Source organism: Puma concolor, chromosome C2, assembly GCF_028749965.1.
Source record: "Puma concolor isolate L17-30 chromosome C2, mPumCon1.1.hap2, whole genome shotgun sequence".
In the NCBI taxonomy this organism is placed as follows: domain Eukaryota; kingdom Metazoa; phylum Chordata; class Mammalia; order Carnivora; family Felidae; genus Puma; species Puma concolor.
In genome coordinates this window covers 115,447,456-115,467,263 of record NC_141675.1, presented here as the reverse complement: position 1 = coordinate 115,467,263, position 19,808 = coordinate 115,447,456, and the positions used below count along the sequence as shown (strand labels likewise).

At 35.8% G+C, this 19,808-nt stretch overlaps 1 long non-coding RNA gene across 1 annotated transcript in view; it reads right to left on the bottom strand.

Annotated features, from left to right (window-relative positions):
* Positions 1-332: 332 nt before the first annotated feature.
* The window catches only part of LOC147577500 (uncharacterized), a 34,683-nt gene continuing 15,207 nt past the window's right edge, over positions 333-19,808 (bottom strand). The window contains exons 2-3 of the long non-coding RNA XR_015255835.1: positions 1,151-1,285; positions 333-597 (exon numbers count right to left, since the gene is read on the bottom strand). This is a non-coding gene — a long non-coding RNA (uncharacterized LOC147577500). The remainder of the gene's footprint in view (positions 598-1,150; positions 1,286-19,808) is intronic.

Sequence of the window (19,808 nt, the reverse complement as noted above, 5' to 3'; positions counted from 1 at the left end):
AGTTTTGTAACCTAATTTTAAAGTAAAATTTTAAATAAGAAAGGTAAAACTAGTTAGTTGGGCCCACAGAAGCCTCGTATCCATCAGTAAGTATTTCACAGTCCAAAGTTTTGCCCTACATCATTTAGACACTGAATTTTCTCACAAACTAAGAATATTTCTGTTCCTTAGGGAGGGATTTGCTTTTAAAAAATATTCTGGATTGACATATAAGTCATATGCCAAATTATCCATATTCAAGAACTGCAAAGTTATAACTTCAAAGGAAATCTGGACACAAGTTTTTCTGCTGGAAAATTTTCTCTTTGTGGGTATCTTCATGGGCAGTCAATTTGCAAACAAACATTTATTTGGGGAGAGTAGAATCCGAGTAAATAGAGAATGTAGAATACTCTGAAATTTTAATATAATCAAGCTTACAAATTCTAAGGCATCCATCTGGAAAATCAGAATATATTTCCCACAGCAAGCAAAAAGGTCACATTGTTGGGCCAGTACATATTTTGGGCACACATTTTGTACTGGCAAATTTAGTCTTCTTTCTTCTGTCATTATTGAGTAGGAAATTGAGATCATTCTGTGCACTCAATGTTGTATCTGGAATCAGAATTATTGGGTAACAAATGATTAACATAAATTTTTTAAAAATCTCTAAATACTGATCAACATTTTCTTGACATTTAGTCTTTTAGAGATCAAATCTGAATATAATCTGATACGGTTTTTCTGTTTCATAAGAAAGCTGATAGTTTTTGCATGGTAGTGTATTGGTAATGTTTTCCCTTTATCATTCTAACTCAAAATGTAATGCATGATTCCCTTTTCACTAATTTTGTCTAAATTTGGTAAGCACTTTAAGGATAGCATCCCAGTAATTTGTCAAATCAGGAAATCATCTTTCTTCTGTTATGTTTGATTTTTTTCTTTATTCTATGAAGCTAATTATATGAGTTTGTGCCTCTTTTTTTTTTCTTTATCCACAATGCCAACCATCGCATTTTTAGAAAGTTTGTGTTACTGGCCTTACACCTGATATTCTAGGAGAAATTCTCAAAATGTCCTGAGAATCACTGCTGCAATTTTTCTCAGTGTATTCTTTCCAACCTCCTAAGTGAATGGATCATAATTTTGCTATTACATATTCAATTACCTGTTAGTTTCTCCACTTTCACTGGAATGCTTGCATCTCAATAGGATGTTATAAATCTTTGGTCTGCTATCATTCTTCCAGATGTTGCTTTATGACTTTTCACTTTATTTTCATAGAGGTGATATTTCCTTGTACCTTTTTAAGAACATAAATTTAAAGTCTCTATTTTTTCCTTTATTTGATGAACTTTCATCAGCTTTTCCTACAAGTCTATAATCTAATACTGCTTTTCTCTTATTTTTCAAAATATATTCTACATTTTGGGTTTTTAATATTGTTCTGCTTACGTATCTTTGATAGAATATAGGTCCAAACAGACCCAATGTTTGCCAAGGAAAAAAAAAAATGGGACCATTCCTCTGCTATTGCCACCATTTATCTGTTGCTTATAGCATCCTGCTCTCCAATCTACAGCCTGAGATGAATGAATACATCTCTTAACATGAAGCCTGACATCTTTAGTACCTTTGCTCAGGACAAATCTCCTAGACCGGGCTGCTATTGCTTCACTAAGGCCTGCCTTTTAGATATTTTAATTTGAAAATATATTGCCCTATGGCTCCTTTGGATTTTGTTTTTCCTTATAAATCTTATGTGGCGCAACTATAGCTCCCAGAAGAAAACCATGGCCAGCAGTACCTACTCAACTTTCTGACAGATGGAATATAAGTGAAGAAGTCTCAGAAAGCTTTTTTGGAAAGGTATAAACTGATAAAGATGAAACTGTACTGTATTTCTAGTTATCCAAGTTTTCTAGTAGGTAAAATAAGGCATATCTAAACCAGCAAGGGGGCAGGTCTGAGCCTTTGTTAGCTACTTCCAGGAAAACCATACTTTCCTGATAGTGTTACATCTATGAGTCACTAGTTACGTTTCTTAATGTCCCTACTTGTTTTTACCCAGTGAAACGTCTCCGATTTTAGAAATAGGTTGGTCAAAGCCTTAGTTTTCACTGACTTAATTGTATTTTTCAGTTGTTCTTTTTCCTGACAGACAGGTATTTTAGTGGGATATTAAGAGAGAACATACAAGGAACTCATAAAAATATTTTGCAATCCACTGATTAAGCTCCATTTCCTGAAAACTTCACTAGCACTAGGATTCTCATGGTATTTGACTAATCCATTTTCTTTGTTTCCTATTAGCTGACAAGATTTCATTGATATAACTTTCCCCCCAAAATAGGCAGCACCAGTATTTCTAAATAGTTAATTTAGTAAGTAACTTTCAAAGTGGGATCAAAAGCTGAAGGATCTGTTTAAACAAAGTTTATACCAGAGATATCTATTTATCTAGAAAAAAATGCATTAGTCATGAGCCAATTACCAAGGCTTAAAGTTGAAGTGCCCATAAAATTCAATGTATTGGGAATCACATCTACAATATTCTGTAATACTCTGATCAGCTTATATTCAATATTTTTAATATTTTCATATATTACGACCATCCATTCACTTTAAAAGACAGCAATGAATTTAAGTCACTGTTTTGTTCACTAATGTATTCCCACAGACTAGAAATGTGCTCAGTAGATATTCAGTGAGAGAATAATTCTACAGACCACATGGACTAAAAGACAAATTCATTCCAATGAGGTCAGTGGTAGACAAAAGTGATTTGCTGACTGATAGATGATTCTAAGTTGCTTCTGGGTAGACCTAAAGTGGAAACTATTTTCATAAAACACTAAGGCATTATTTACCCTTTCTTCACTGTGCTAACATTTACACCAATGATACAAAAGCAATGGTGGGTGAAATTTCTGGCAATGACACCAAACTTTACTCATAGTTATTATATCTTCAAAGTCATCCACTTGCAGGAGAATAAAATGCCAGTTTCAATTTTTAATGTCCTTGATGAAAAACATTGTGTCATTAATTTTATTCAATTTAGACAACTAAAAACATATCTTCTTAAATATCTTATATGATAAAATGGGGAAAATATATAAACTTTTTTCTTTGTAACATCACTGTTGTTGAAATGAGTGACAAACAAATTGGTTATTCAGGTTTGATATTATAGAAGATGGTAAATTAAAATATAGCAATGATATCAAAATGTGTCAACAATTAATGAAAATAAAAGAAAATATAGGACAATACCCAAATATAAAAATATAATATGGTATATGCTAAATAAAAAATTTCATGTAAATCATTTTAAATATCTGCTTAACCACATATAAGAAGGCTCTTTGTAATTTTTTTTTAATTTGGAAAAAATTTAAGGTCTATACTAGGAGTCTGTTTATCAAAATTATGGGATGTTAAAACTCAGTTATTAAAATATATACAGCCCTATCGAATGAAAATGTAGTTATTTGCTTCTTGATAAAGAAAGAGTAATAAAAAATATTTACTAACAAATGCAAATTATAGAACAGACTGTGTTGTGATGCCAGTAATATATCAACACAAAATCATGGGAAAAATATCTGAAAAAGTTTATACAAAATAATAGGACTGCTTAACTATGTGTGGTTGGATTTAGGGTGATGGATTTTTTTTTTCTTTTGTTTTTCTTATCTGTGTTCCTTGATTTATTTATTTTTAAATATTTTTTTAAATTTTTTTAACCTTTTTTTATTTTTGAGACAGGGAGAGACAGAGCATGAACAGGGGAGGGTCAGAGAGAGGGAGACACAGAATCTGAAACAGGCTCCAGGCTCTGAGCTATCAGCACAGAGCCCGACGGGGGGCTCGAACTCACGGACCGCGAGATCATGACCTGAGCCGAAGTCGGCCGCTTAACCGACTGAGCCACCCAGGCGCCCCTTTGATTTATTTTTTAATATAATGACTGACTGTGTCTTGGTTAATAAGTATGTAGGGTGAACAGAAGAGTATATATATATATATATATATATATATATATATATAATTTCAGTGTCTGGTCGCCTCAATCTTGTGACTCTTAGTCCATTAGCGAAAGGACGTGGCAATAAAAATTTTGGAGACTTTTTTGGTAGATCTTGATGTGCTCACTGAAAACCTTCATTGGACTCTGCTTTTTGGGGCTTCATTTTAATCACATGATTAGCTAATGTTTTAATTGGCAAAAACAATTTTCTTCATTTCCTGGGAGAGTAGTCATCAAATATATTAATGAATGGAAAAATGGCACTCATAAAGACAGATCAGCTAATCAACCAGTAGGAGTTTTTTTAATGCTTATTAGGTGTTCATTACTTTGCCGTGAAAACATTGTTTTTCTGAAATCCAAGAGGAGGCATGCCCTAAGGTTGCTGAAAATTACTTGTGTTGCTAAGTGTTTGACAGAATACAATATGAAAGGATGTCAAACAGCTACTTCTCCCTGATGAACATTCTGTTTTAAAGGTAATGTGATCTGCAATGCTTATTTTCCTTAAGTTGTACATTAGTGTACATTAAATAATAGAATTTCTGCCACTTGCTAGAATAATTGCTATGACTTTAGGTATTTCTTAAGAAAATGCATTGTTCTGTAGGAGAACCATGTTGCTTAAGGCACATTTATTCAGATGTTGTCTCCTCTTAGATAAGTCTAGCTATGTTCTGAAAAGAGAAATAAGGCATTCACTCAGCCAACATGCAACTAGCAATAAAGCAATTGTAAAGAAAATTTACAAAAGTATATATTACTTCTTTAAATGAAATTTTCTTTTTCAGTGTCACTGCCCAGAAGACCTTCAGACGACATTCAGACAACATATGCTTTACAGACGTGTACCTGAAAGTTTAATTGATCTACTTCTGGTTATGGATTTGCACATCCTGACAAGGAATGAAGAACCATGTTGCTGCTGAGAGATACTATGGCTCAAGTGATTATACCCCTTAAACCAAATAATGAGAAATACATTCAGACAGTGGGCAGCATGACTGAAATTGAGGTGACCTCATCATTATATTTATGGCCAACCATCCAAATCTACCTAACCCAACATGATTTTCCGAACTATTCCAAAAAACTATGGATATTTTTCAAATGAGGCTGGAGTCATTACATTAAAGCCATGTAAGTGGGTAGACAGGGTGCCCTAAAACCTGTCCTTTGTCCTTTATTCTTTTAAAAATCATAGAGTTAGTTTGGAGTGGTTAAAATTACAATATCTGTTTTTGCCTTCAACATAGAAACTGTGCACCTGTGACTGTGATCTAGTTTGGGCGATTAAGAGCTGGCTTGGGTCAGTAAAGGTTAAGACAGACAAATATATTTTTTGCGGCAAGTAGTACTTTCCTAGCAAGAGGCAAGGAAAAGGCTGAATGACAAATAAAATGTTCAGCAATTATGTGAACTATAACCCTTCACAGTCAGAAACTACAATGACAAGCTTTCATATCCCGAGGGCTTGTCTCACTCAAGAGGAAGGTAGTGAGCAGACATGTCAAAATTAGAGTTCAGTTAATTAGGTGACAACCATTTGTCTAATTAGGAAGCATATCTCGAGAGCAATGGATATAGAAATGGGAATAGAAGAATGGTGATTTTTCCTATTTAAAGGTAAATTTATTATCTGAGAAAAAGACATTCTCAAGAAAAATAAAACTATGCAATTGCAATATAGATGCAAGAACAATAGTTAAGAAATTAAGAGTGCTTTTAAATAGCAATGCTGACCACTGGAACCTCTTTAACTAGTAAGGAGTACATAGGACAAGTACACAGGATATAAAACAAGAGGATTTAAAAAAATCATTTCTTAATATAGTGAAGTCAAGAAAGGCAGCATAATGTGGCAGAAAGTGCAAAATCTTTTTTTTTTTTTTTTTTTTTTTTTTGGAAAGAGCAAAATCTGAAAGTCAAGAAACCAGTATGCCGTTATTTTAGGCTGTGCCACTACCTCATTTTGAATATTTAGCCCAGAATTTCTTTTTGAGCTTCAATTTTTTTCTCTACAACATTAGATGGTAGGAGTAGATAACTTCATAGCCTCTGAGATTACTCTTTTATTTTTTATGGATGCCTGTTTTTGTCACTAAAATAAGAACGTTTTTTCTCTGATTAAGCTATTATTAAGTCAGATCACTTTGGAATTCTTTAGATGAGAGAACTTTTTCTTTAAAGTTTGTATAACATAGGCCTCCAGTTTTAGAAGAAAATGAAAAATCAAGGCAGTCCCCAAAACAAGCATATTTTTCACAGGAACACTAAAATCTCCTTAAGCTTTTAAATTCAGTTTAGACCCTCCTTCTTACAAACAATACTACTGGAAACACATGTATTTTGTGTTTAAACTTCTAGTAATCATTACATGGAAGAGTATGACTAAAAATAGGCCACAAACTACATTTACGTGGTACCTAACATTTCTATGTATCATATTAAAAAATAATTGGACAATTGGATTAGGAGATAAAAAGCTAAATAATGGCTTTTTCTAAATTTGAGGGCTTATAAATATCCTTCAAAAATAGGTTGATTACATCAAAACACTAAAGGAGAAAGCAGGAAAAGACCTCTCTGACCTCAGCTGTAGCAATTTCTTACTCGACACATCCCCAAAGGCAAGGGAATTAAAAGCAAAAATGAACTATTGGGACCTCATGAAGATAAAAAGCTTCTGCACAGCAAAGAAAACAATCAACAAAACTAAAAGGCAACCAACGGAATGGGAAAAGATATTTGCAAATGACATATCAGACAAAGGGCTAGTATCCAAAATCTATAAAGAGCTCACCAAACTCCACACCCAAAAAACAAATAACCCAGTGAAGAAATGGGCAGAAAACATGAATAGACACTTCTCTAAAGAAGACATCCGGATGGCCAACAGGCATATGAAAAGATGTTCAGCGTCGCTCCTTATCAGGGAAATACAAATCAAAACCACACTCAGATATCACCTCACGCCAGTCAGAGTGGCCAAAATGAACAAATCAGGAGACTATAGATGCTGGAGAGGATGTGGAGAAACGGGAACCCTCTTGCACTGTTGGTGGGAATGCAAATTGGTGCAGCCACTCTGGAAAGCAGTGTGGAGGTTCCTCAGAAAATTAAAAATAGACCTACCCTATGACCCAGCAATAGCACTGCTAGGAATTTATCCAAGGGACACAGGAGTACTGATGCATAGGGGCACTTGTACCCCAATGTTCATAGCAGCACTCTCAACAATAGCCAAATTATGGAAAGAGCCTAAATGTCCATCAACTGATGAATGGATAAAGAAATTGTGGTTTATATACACAATGGAGTACTACGTGGCAATGAGAAAAAATGAAATATGGCCTTTTGTAGCAACATGGATGGAACTGGAGAGTGTGATGCTAAGTGAAATAAGCCATACAGAGAAAGACAGATACCATATGGTTTCACTCTTATGTGGATCCTGAGAAACTTAAGAGAAACCCATGGGGGAGGGGAACAAAAAAAAAAAAAAAAAAAAAAAAAAAAAGAGGTTAGAGTGGGAGAGAGCCAAAGCATAAGAGACTGTTGAGAACTGAGAACAAACTAAGGGTTGATGGGGGGTGGGAGGGAGGAGAGGGTGGGTGATGGGTACTGAGGAGGGCACCTTTTGGGATGAGCACTGGGTGTTGTATGGAAACCAATTTGACAATAAATTTCATATATAAAAAAAAAATAAATAAAATAAAAGAGATACATTTTAGCATGAAAAAAAAAAAAAGAGAGAAACATCTGTTTCTCTTAATCTCTATGAATCATCATCTTAATCTGCATCACCATTTTTTTTTTTTACCTACGCTACACCTCTTGCTATCTCTCTACTTTTATCTACACAGTTTCCCATACAAAAAGCAATGTGAGTAATATTTTTTTAGTAGGCTTCTTATGCCCATTGTGGAGCCCAATGCAGGGCCTGAGCTCACAGCCCTGAGATCAAGACCTGAGCTGAGATCAAGAGTCAGATACTTAACTAACTGAGCCACCCCAGCACCCTGAGAGTAATATTTTTTAAAACCTAAATCAAATCATGACCACTCCACTACATAAACTCATGCAATGGTTCTTGCCACACTAAGAAAACAATCAAGTTTTCTACCACGTTCTACATGTCCTTCATGAATGATCTTTACATTGTGTCACCTACTTTATCTCAAATTTTTTTTTAATTTTTTTTTTCAACGTTTATTTATTTTTGGGACAGAGAGAGACAGAGCATGAACGGGGGAGGGGCAGAGAGAGAGGGAGACACAAAATAAGAAACAGGCTCCAGGCTCTGAGCCATCAGCCCAGAGCCTGACGCGGGGCTCGAACTCACGGACCGCGAGATCGTGACCTGGCTGAAGTCGGACGCTTAACCGACTGCGCCACCCAGGCGCCCCTCAAATTTTTACTAACAGTATGCTAACTTCATCTCTGTGACTCAGAAATGCTCTTGATAACTCAAGCACGTCTCAGCTGCAACTTTACTTGCATGCTTTTATTCCAGTCTTTGCACAGCTGATTTTCAACTCTTAGATTTCAGTTCAAAGGCCCAATTTAATAAGCATTGTTCTTAGAGTCATAGAATTAGCAATAGATAACATTTATTGACTGCTTATTATTACTCTAGTGGCTCTACATGCTCTATTTTAATTAAATCTCAGTACAACACCATAGGTTACATTCTGTTATTGTTGCCATTTTACTGATGATAAAGCTGAGGCTTCATTAAGGTTATTAATTTAACCAAGTTCCATTATACCTCCTATACTTAAACCCAGATTTTCTGAAGCAAAGCTTGTGTTGTATTAGTGACTATTAGATACTAATTCTTAGTTATAAGGAGAAAGTTAATTTGGTATTTCCTAATTGAACAAAATGCCAGAGATTCTGAAAAACTGGTACAGAATGTGCAAATCATAGAAGTTTAGGGCTAAGTGTAGGAATAGACAATTTTACATACCTCAGTAATTTTAGAGGTATTTTATTTAAAAGAATGCAATAGCATCCATAATTAAGGAAAACATCAAGAAAAGGTTTTCATTAGTAAATTCTTTCCACAATGGCATAAAATAGTGCAATTTAAGAAAAATGCCTATGTCTATATAAACACTAAATTTGGGGCTTAAAGGAAAATGTTCAGATACTTGATGGTTACTCCATTCCCTGATTTAAAAAAAAAAAAAAAAAAGAGTGAATAAAATGTTTGCGAGTTCACGATCAAACTTGCTTTCTTAAATGTGTTTTCCTCTAAAAATCATTCACATGACATGACTTACATGATAGCATCTTGTGAGAAATACAAATGTCAGGAAGAGGAAACCCAAATCCATATTCAACATTTGCAACTGAACGTAATACAAGGGTTGTGTGTTGTTTTGTTTTTTTAAGGCATAATGATGTAATTAACATTTAATTTTCTAAAAGAATACACATCAAGATAACAATTTGTCCTGCAATGTATAGTAAAGACAGATATCTAATTATGGCTAATATAGAAGTAGAATTTTAAAGTACCGAGTAGCACAAGTGTGTAGGAAATATGATGAAAGACTTTACTTTTCCTAACATAACCTGCTTAAAATCCAAGGATCAGAACTTATCCCACAGTATGCCATCTTAACCACACCAAATATCTTTCAAATTTGTAGCCAGAATCATATTGATAAAACAGGCTTAACTTCTGAGTTCCCCAATTTCATAGGAATCTAAGGTAAATGAGGAAGGGTGCATTAACTTCTGTTTATGCATTCCTTCTAATCAGATTATATTATTTAATTTTATTTCAGAATTTATCCTCTTATCCTTGAGAATATAGATAAATTTATTTTATTTTGCAACATTTGTAATGTCAAAATATGACTCTTTCTAAGGAATATAATCATTAGAAGCTATGTTTGGTCCCAATGAAATTTCCTGGTAACTTTCCTACTAGACATGATCATACCCTTGGTTTTTGTTAGAAATATGTCTTTATTTTATTGTTGTTATTGCCATTTGGCAATTCTTGGAAAAGCTACAAAGCTCATGTCTTGCCACATAGGTGCTGACCGTGTAAACATGGATCTACACCAGCTCAGACTGCTGTTGTTATTAGCACAGCTGAAATAGTAATACCCTGAGTTTTCAACTAAAGTAACAAACCTTTACGAATATATTTATGGCCAAAGATTCCATTGCAAATTTTGTTTTCTCTTGGTCCTTCTCAGCAACCTTATTATAATAGGGTAGCAGTGACCTTTTTTTAGATTAAAGTCATCAAGGAGTTGAAGCTTGAGACAATTTTACAATCTCTTAAAATGGGAAATCTTCCTTTTACTGAAAAGCCCCATGGGCAAATCATAGGAAACAAATGCAATTCTGAAAACTACTTCATTGATGAGATTTTAATGACAATGTGTGATGTCTCTTTGAAGGGAGTCAATCAGCATATCCACTCATTTTGTGAAATCAGAGGGGGAAGAACAGAACAAGAGACACCAACCATAGCAGATAGTCCAGCTTCCAGTTCCAGAGAGTGTCATAAGGGACTAAAAAGAATGAGATTATGAAAATGGTAATGTTAAAATGGAAAAAAAAAAGCACTTCTGTTAATGGCATGTAATACCATCTTTACAGATCTAAGTAAGTAGGCAAGAGGTGGGTTATAAAGTAAACTGAATTCTAACATGTTCTATTACCCCTATGATCTTTTCAACAGTGCTGGAGTCCTTATAAAAAATTAGTACAGAAGGCCTTGGGGAACAGTCATGCCCACACTTTGCAACTTGAAATGTATCCACCTCTATACTTCCTTCTTGGTGAGGACCAAGGAAGTACAACTGAATAAAACTAAGCATAGCATCAAAGATTGTATAGCTAAATCACAAAAGAAGTACGTTCTGAACTGGATGCTGCCAGTTGGGAAAAAAAATATTCATGGCCTGTAGAATTGTCTAAACTGAAACTTTTTCATGAAATAACCATGTATTAATCAAATTTAAACATCTCAGATAGGCAGCAGAATACTATTCCTTCTCGTCAATGTTTCAAAAAAAAAAACTATCAAATGATAATTCACCCATTCAGAACTAGAATACAGCTTTCTTCAACATGGCTGAGATTCAAGGAGGAAAACTTAGGTTCATACTGGTATTTAGAAATACATTTATATTATATAATTAAAATTAATCAGTTCCTCTTCTAACACAGCAATTGAAGGCAAGGTGAGCTCAATTAGAATACACTGATTGTTGAAAGAGTAATTTACCATGCACAATCCACAGTGTGGATATTATAGTGCCAAATACAAATTTTATTAAATATTGTTGAGCGATGTTGTCTACCATAGGCAAAAGATCCACTTCCATAAGTGGAAAATCATTCATAGTCTTCTGTCAATGTCTTTGTTATCAATGTTTGGTTTAGAAAAAAAGCAAAGGTCTAGCTTGTTGTCAACAGACAGTTTTATTTTCTGAGGCAAATCACTTAACCTCTTTAAACTCAAACATCCTCATAAAATGCAAGGGTTGTCTAGTTGAACTCTACAGCTGTGCCAGCTACGAAGGACTCTGATATAAATAAATCAGATGTTGCCCTTATGCTATTCACAGACTGGTGAATGGCAGAAATGTAGACATTTGCAATCCACTGTATGGTCTAAGCTAAAAAGTGTAAGCAAAGAGTTTGAGAGCAAAGAGGCATAATAATGCAGAGCATGTGACCTAGGTGCTTCCCAATAAAAAGGATTAGTGATATTTTTTGCCACTTAGGACAAATTTGATTATAAATTGGCCACACATTTCAAAATTTTTGCAATGAAAATTTGAAATAGCTCTCTTCAGCAATAGTTTTCTCAAATACGCACACTAATATTCTAGATATGACCATTATACTATATCTTTACAGGCATAGCATGTAGGTATAGGAATACCAGTTAAACAGTTGGTCAGTCCTATCTTACTTTAATAATTATGGAGTGAAACCGTTATACAGATAGTTCCTTAAAATGACTTTATTATTGTCATTAAAAATCTGGGTTTTGTCAAGTATTTCTGGGTTTAAAAAGATAGAAAATGTGCTTAACTTTATAATCAAAAGAATATCAAAAAAGAATGACAGTTAAGTCAGTTTGTAAATGGGGGTCATGATTTGAACTTGTAGAAAGGAAGTAAAACGTGATCCAAAAGGGAATTGTGAGTACAGCTAGGAACAGAGTGAGGGAATATACAAAAGCATTGACTCTGTACTGGGCCAGTGGCCATCAAGGAATTATATAAGTGAATCCATGAAACCAAGACATGATGCCCCCATAGAAATAATTTAATAAATTATAATTAAACCAGAGTTTATATTGTAGCTGCAACTTAAAATTATACCCCCAAACACAAGCACACAACAATATCAAATACTCTAATTCAAGGCCTCATTAACTTAAGAGCCTCTAATAAAAGTTTTAAGGATTTTCTTCCCAGCATCACTAGCTCCAAAAGCAAGTTTAAATGTAAATAATTAGCACTGTGGTAGGTTTCAGTTTGATATAGTGAAGATGGTAGGACATCTAAACATTGGGTGCTAGCGTTAGCAGTATTGATTTAAAAATAACTTTAATTTGGGAGGCGCCTGGATGGCTGAGTTGGTTAAGCGCCCGACTTCGGGTGGACTTCAGGTCATGATCTCGCCATTCCCGAGTTTGAGCCCCGCACTGGGCTTTGTGCTGACAACTCAGAGCCTAGAGCCTACTCCACATTCTGTGTCTCTCTCTCTGCCCCTCCCCGCTCACACTCTGTCTCTCTCAAAAATAAATAAACATTAAAAAAATTAAATAACTTTAATTTTTACCTATTTGGAAATACTGAAAGACTACCATTCCAAGTACTATTTTGGTGATCTGATATATAGTCTAAGAGGCACTTATTTGTTTTCTATATGAAAAATACTGTGAATTGGACCAAAGAACTAAGGATCCTCATCAGAATTGCATTCTCAACACCAAAAAGGGAAACATTCTGATTCCACTTAATTGTTTCTTCATCCTCATTCAGTGCCTACCTTTCATGTTAACTGTACCTTTGACATCATCTTTGACAAAAGAATGAAAAGACTTTAATAAGGATAATCCCTGAGGTATTTAACCTTGGGAAATGGGGCTACCTGCTTTCACCTATTCAGACTGAGCATGCCCGTGTCCTTCCGTGCAAGGGGATGATATACATTTGTTAAAAGAAGCCACATAAGACTGTAACAATTTAAACACAGGCCCAATGACAGGAAGTTTATTACAGTTGATAGGGAGAGGTAAAACACCAGAAAAGACAGGTGTTTTAGAAAATAATCTCCAAGGCAGCAGTCAAGCCAGAATATGATAACCTCCCTGCTGAAGGCCATAAAAGTCAAGCAAGCACCCTCTAGACACAACCTCGGCACAGGGACCTGCCAAAAACTGCAAAAAGGTGCAGCTGACAAGTGTGCTCGGTGCTCTGTGCAGGTTTGCTCAGTAGAACTTAGAAATTCAAAATAGTGGGGCACCTGGGTGGCTCAGCTGGTTAAGCATCTGACCTCGGCTCAGGTCATGATCTCGCGGTCAGTGAGTTTGAGCCCTGCGTTGGGCTCTGTGCTGACAGCTCAGAGCCTGGAGCCTGCTTCAGATTCTGTGTCTCCCCCTCTCTCTTCCCCTCCTATGCTCATGCTCTGTCTCTCTCTGTCTCTCAATAATAAGTAAATGTTAAAAGAAAATTTAAAAAAAGAAAGAAATTCAAAACGGTGAATAGAAAAGAATGGTTGTGTGTGTGTGTATGCCACTATTTTAGGACTGATTGTTACAAGTTAGAGAAAGAGGCACTGAACACTCTTCGGTTCACATATCAGCAAGTGATTAATCTAGTTGGGTATGTGGAAGTAAATCATTCATACCAAAACAGAATAATTAAAAATTAGGAAAATTAAAAAGTGAGTCAGAACAAAGAAACAACTGTCCACTTTAAAACTCTAGTTTAGGTCAGGCATTCCAGTAATCTGTCTCTGTCTATATATACATATATTTATTACACATGTATGGCTATGTGTATGTGCATATACATACACATAAATGCAAATGTAACAGGCAAATGACAAGTACAATATATGCGTAGCATATATATGCATATACATGTATGCATATATATGGCATATGTATGTTTACACACACACACACACACACACACTCACATACAAAACAAGTGTGTCTGTACTCATAGTAGCCATACTGTCTTATTTTAAGATAAGAACAACCAGAATATATAATATATATTAAAGAGGAATCAATTTTTATTTCAGATTCTCACAAGCAATAAAATATTGATTTTTTCACATCTCCTGACTTTATTGCTTCAATATCATTTAGCAAACTTGCTTATTTTGTGTGATTTGCAATTGTCTATGTGCTTTTCCGATCTCCCATGGAGATAGGAACTGTAAATTCCTCAGATACCACTTAATTTTATTCACCTCTGCATCTCACATGTCTTGCTTAATTCTTTGGGAAGAGTGGGTTCTGGTAAATTCTTCTCATACTCCAAGTTGGTCACATGCTGAAACACAAAAAAAACTTTCCTGCTGTATTAGTTTCCTAGGGCTTCCCATAGCATAGTATCACAAACTGGTTGGCTTAAAACTCAGAATTTTATTTTCTCTGGGTCCTAGAAGTCTGAAATCAGGTGTCAGCAGGGGGGCCATGCTCCCTCTGAAGCTTCCAAGGAAGAACATTCCTTGCCGCTTGAGCTTGTAGGAGCCCCGGGGAATTCCTTAGTCTGTGGCAGCACCACTCCAATCTCTGCTTCTGTCCTCACACAGCCTTCTTCCTCGTGTATCCATGTCTTTTCCTTTCTTATAAGGACACAGGTCATTGCATTTAATGTGACTCTAGGGGCACGTGGGTGGCCCAACCAGTTAAGTGTCCGACTTCAGGTCATGATCTCACGGTTCGTGGTTTTGAGCCCCACATTGGGTTCAGTGCTGACAGCTCAGAGCCTGGAATCTGCTTCCAAATCTGTGTCTCCCTCTTTCTCTGCCCCTCTCCCACTCATGTTTTCTCTCTTAAAAATAATAAATGTTAAAAAAATAAAGTCACCCTAAATCCAGGATGATTTAATGTCAAGATGAGGTCACATTCTAAGGTTCTAGGTAAGCATGAATTTTAGGAGGACACTATTCAACCCACTACACCTGTAAATCAGACATTTCTATTTTAATGTCAATAAATTCACCATTTCTTCATCCAACAAATATTTATTGAGCTTACTATTTATTGAGTTACTGGTTTACCAGTGAACCAAACAGATAATTCTCCGCTCTCAAGCTGCTACTCACATTTTAGTAAAGTGGAGGGAGGAATAGCAAATATAGATAGGCAGACAGAAGGGTGGATACATATAGGGGGAGGTATACAGATAGAAACAGAGCAATAGAAGTAGAGCTAGAGATAGAGAGGTGATGAGTACAGTGAAGAAAGACAGTAAGATAAGGAAAATAAATGTTGCATCATTAAGGTTCTACTTCCTTGATTTGTGTTGGCAAAATCTACATAAGCCTTTAAGTAATATTTTGAAGTGGAGTCAATTTAACCTAGTATTACTGTAACTTAAATGGCTCCTCAAAATGAATTATATCATTCTCAGAGGACCCTTCTGTGCAATGACTTATGGTAGATATCTTATAGAGTTATAATTTTTAATATTTATTTTTGAGGAAAGAAAGATTTCACATGCTATTTTTAATGGTGGTCTATGAAAACTAATAGATATAAGGGTTTTAGCTTATTTGTTTTGATGAAGAGAGAGAGAACATTAAGCAGGCTCCACGCCCAGCATGAAGCCCTACTTGGGGCTTGATCTCATCACTGTGAGATCATGACTTGAGCTGAAATCAAGAGATGGAGACTTAACCAACTGAACCACTCAGGCGCACCTAGACCTCAGGTTTTTAAAGAAATGTAGTTTAAAAACAGAGTCATTGACTAACAGTGGTAGAGAAAAGTTACAGATTTGCATTTTAATAACTATGATGAGATTCAGCTTCCTTACTTGAAAATGGGGACAGAATGGACCCTTCAGTAGATGGTTGAGAGGATTCAACCAGATAGTGTATGTGGGGGTAGCCACCTAGCACATTATCTGGAACATACTGGGTTCTAAACAAACATTAGTGGAACATAAATACCTCTTCACTCTTTCTCTTAATATTCATCATAAAAATGTAATACAACCTTTGTTATCATATAGCTATTGGATGTTTCTTGTAATTGAACTGAATGTATATCTTTGCCTCATCTATAATAAGAGCTATTATTAAGAAAACCTAAAAGAGTTCAGAAAAATTGCATTCTCTGTTAAAGAGTACTTTCCAGACCCTCTTTTAAATTATTTTAACCTATTGAATTCAAATCTTCCTTTTAACTAATGGTATTCATCTATGAGTTAAACATACTGCAAGCTAAATTGTTTTAATGCAGTAGACAGTTTTACCCTATCTCCAGGAAGTTAATTCACCATACAAATGCCATGCACTGCCTCTTCTGATAGTTGCAAGCAAATGGATCCTGAGTAACATCCTCAGTAGTGCCCCCATACTATGATAAGTAGCTTGTTTATGAATAATGTGAGTAATCAGAAGAAGCAGCTGCATTAATTTAAGGATGGGGGATGGTGCCATTCTACCTTTAAAACTGTATCAGTCTTTTAGACTGAACAACTGCTTTTGATTAAGAGTGAATATTTCTCTCCCATCTCTGAAGTGATTTTCGCTCTAATCAAACTGATGCCAATTCTTTTATTTTTAATTCAAGTCTAGGTATTCCTCTACTTACTGTCAAGAGATTTAGATGAAGTATCTGTTCCTTTTGACAGAACAAACCTGTAAGAGTCCTTGCCTTAGTTTGTCATGCAGTATTTAATAATTCCCTCCTTGAATTCAGAATTTCTTGAAATGGGCTGAAATCTAAAAATATTCCTGGCAGAAGCAGTTATACCAGACATCTTAATTATTATGTTTCCAAGGAAATGACAGACTATGTAAGGGAAGCTGACATGTCTCCCCGCAGCTATGTGCTTTTTATATTGGAACTTGAGGCTATTATAAATTACCTAGGCCAGAGACTGGCATGAGCACAAAGCCTCAGATACAAACCAGCTGCCATATAATGAAGCTGGTGTTAACCCCTTCAGATTTCCCTTTTCTGCCTTGTGGTACACTAGCCAAATAAATATAACACCTCCACGAGCATACAGATTTCTCAAAGGGCAGGAAAAATATTTCATTGTCTCATTTTCCCTTTTTTCTTGAACGCTTGGTGTTTATTGTCCGTCCCACTGTTGGAATCATTCCTGAGGATCAAATTGAACAGGAAGGTGGAGTAAACTGGAGGTGAAGAGGTTGGGATCTGAGGAGGGCAGGAGGTAGGCAGTTCTTCTGTAGGGCTGATGCTCTTGACATCTATTTTTGATTGGAGTCCCTGTCCACTCTGCGGAATGCCACGTTTCCACATCAGGAAAGGAACTTGATCTTTGCCCCTGCTGCCTCCTCATTAGAGGGGAGGAGAGAAGCACATGGGCCATCTTTAAGTTAAGCAGCTGACAAAACAGCGCTGCACAGTAAACTGAACACAGCAAACATGTTTAACTGTTTCCTGTCGGGAAGGTATTTTGAGCTGTACTGCCATACTCTTTAGCTTGCTTCTTGAATTTGGGCCACGTTACTATTATCCCATTGCTAAAATCCTCAGCCAAACCTAAGTCCTGCTGCTAACAATTGAAAAGGCAACAATTAACAAAATTGTCATTCTCCACATACAGAGAAGTATCACATGGGGCCTGATTAACTTTGTAAGTGTTCTTAAGTTTCTAGGATTATGTGGCTGATATATTTCATTAATAAAATGAAAATACCGCTATGTATTTTTTTACAAATATATTTGTAAAATGCTTTGTTATCTACAGAGAGAAAACAATGTACCACTAGAAATGCTAAAAGACTTTGGAGATCGCAGGAAATGGGCTAGAGCTTGGTTTTGGATCTAACACTTCCTTTCTATATTGCCTTGGATATGTTTTAATGTCTATTTTTTTTTTCAGGAAAAACAGTAAGACACACAAAAAACATAAAACAAACCAAAAATCCAGATATGGTATGCCCTGCCAACTTCATCCTGCAGTTGCAAAAATCAAATGAGAGGAAAAATGTGACAGTGGTTGAAAGATTGTACATTTTTATCAGCATTTCATGGGCTTTCTTTCATTGTTAGAAATTGCTCTGGGAACACAAATCAGCAAACACTGTATGGATGAAATAATGAGTGGTGTGATTTTGGTAACGAGTGCCTACTTGATAAATCCAGCGGAGAAGGACCTTCATTCACAATCGAGTATCTTGTCAGTCTCTCATTACAAATAAAACCAAGGGAAATCCATCAGGATACTGACAGAAGCTGTTAGTAGGGACTCCTGCTTATAGACAGCTGAGTCCGGTTGAAGAGTTTATAGAAGTCCAGCCTCTACACTGCTTCTTTATTAGTTATTCCAGAAGATTTTCCAAAGAATTTATATTTAACTTCATTTATGTTATTTTTATAGGTAGTTTATCTTAACATAAACCTTAGAAATAAGGTAATATTATTTTCAAATAAGATCATTAACAATAATTATACAAATATGAAATTATAATCAAGAATATTTCTGGGGTACCTGGGTGGTTCAGTTGGTTAAGCACCTGACTTCGGTTTAGGTCATGATCTTGTGGTTCGTGAGTTCAAGCCCCGCATTGGGCTCCGTGTTGACAGCTTGAAGCCTGGAGCCTGCTTCAGATTCTGTGTCTCCTTCCCTCTCTGAACCTCCCCCCCTGGTTTGTTTTCTCTCTCTCTCTCTCTCTCTCTCTCAAAAAATAAACATTTAAAAAAATTTTTAAAAGAGTATTTCTTAGCATCCATGCAAATTTTTTTCATTATGTAGACTATTTAGTTTTGTACCCAAAGTAGACAATTTCAAGATGATTTCAATATTACCAATGTTTTATGCACTTACTGGAATTAAATATTCTCTTTGCTAATTATAATATAGATAATAAAAACCTTGGATTATGCAAAGAAGGGTGGGGTGCCTGGGTGACTCAGTTGTTAAATGTCTAACTTCGGCCTACATCATGATCTTCTGGTTTGTGAGTTCAAGCTCGGAGCCTGGCTCTGTGCTGACAGCTCAGAGCCTGGAGTCTGCTTCAGATTCTGTGTCTCCCTCTCTCTCTGCCCCTCTCCTGCTCACTCTCTCTCTCTCTCTCTCAAAAGCAAATAAACATTTTTTAAAAAGAAGGAAAAATTACTATATAATATCATTTTAAAATATGTTTCACTGGTCAATTCTGAGTTGACAGGCAATAAAACATATCCAGTATAAATATTTCTATCCCTTTTTTTTTTAATGTTTGTTTATTTTTGACAGAGAGAGAGAGAGAGACAGAGCATGAGCAAGGGAAGGGCAGAGAGAGAGGGAGACACAGAATCTGAAGCAGGTTGCAGGCTCTGAACTGTTAGAACAGAGCCCAAGGCAGGGCTCAAACTCACAGACCATAAGATCATGACCTGAGCTGAAGTCGGACGCTCAACGACTGAGCCACCCAGGCGCCCCTCTATCCCTTTCTGATAAAATAAAATATCAATTACTAGGTAGATTGCAAATTTGAAACTGTATATCAATTTCAAAATTCAGCTCTTCACTCTTGCCATAACTCACTTGTAGCAAAGTTACCAGTCACATTTTCTGAGCCAATACACCCATTCCCCAGC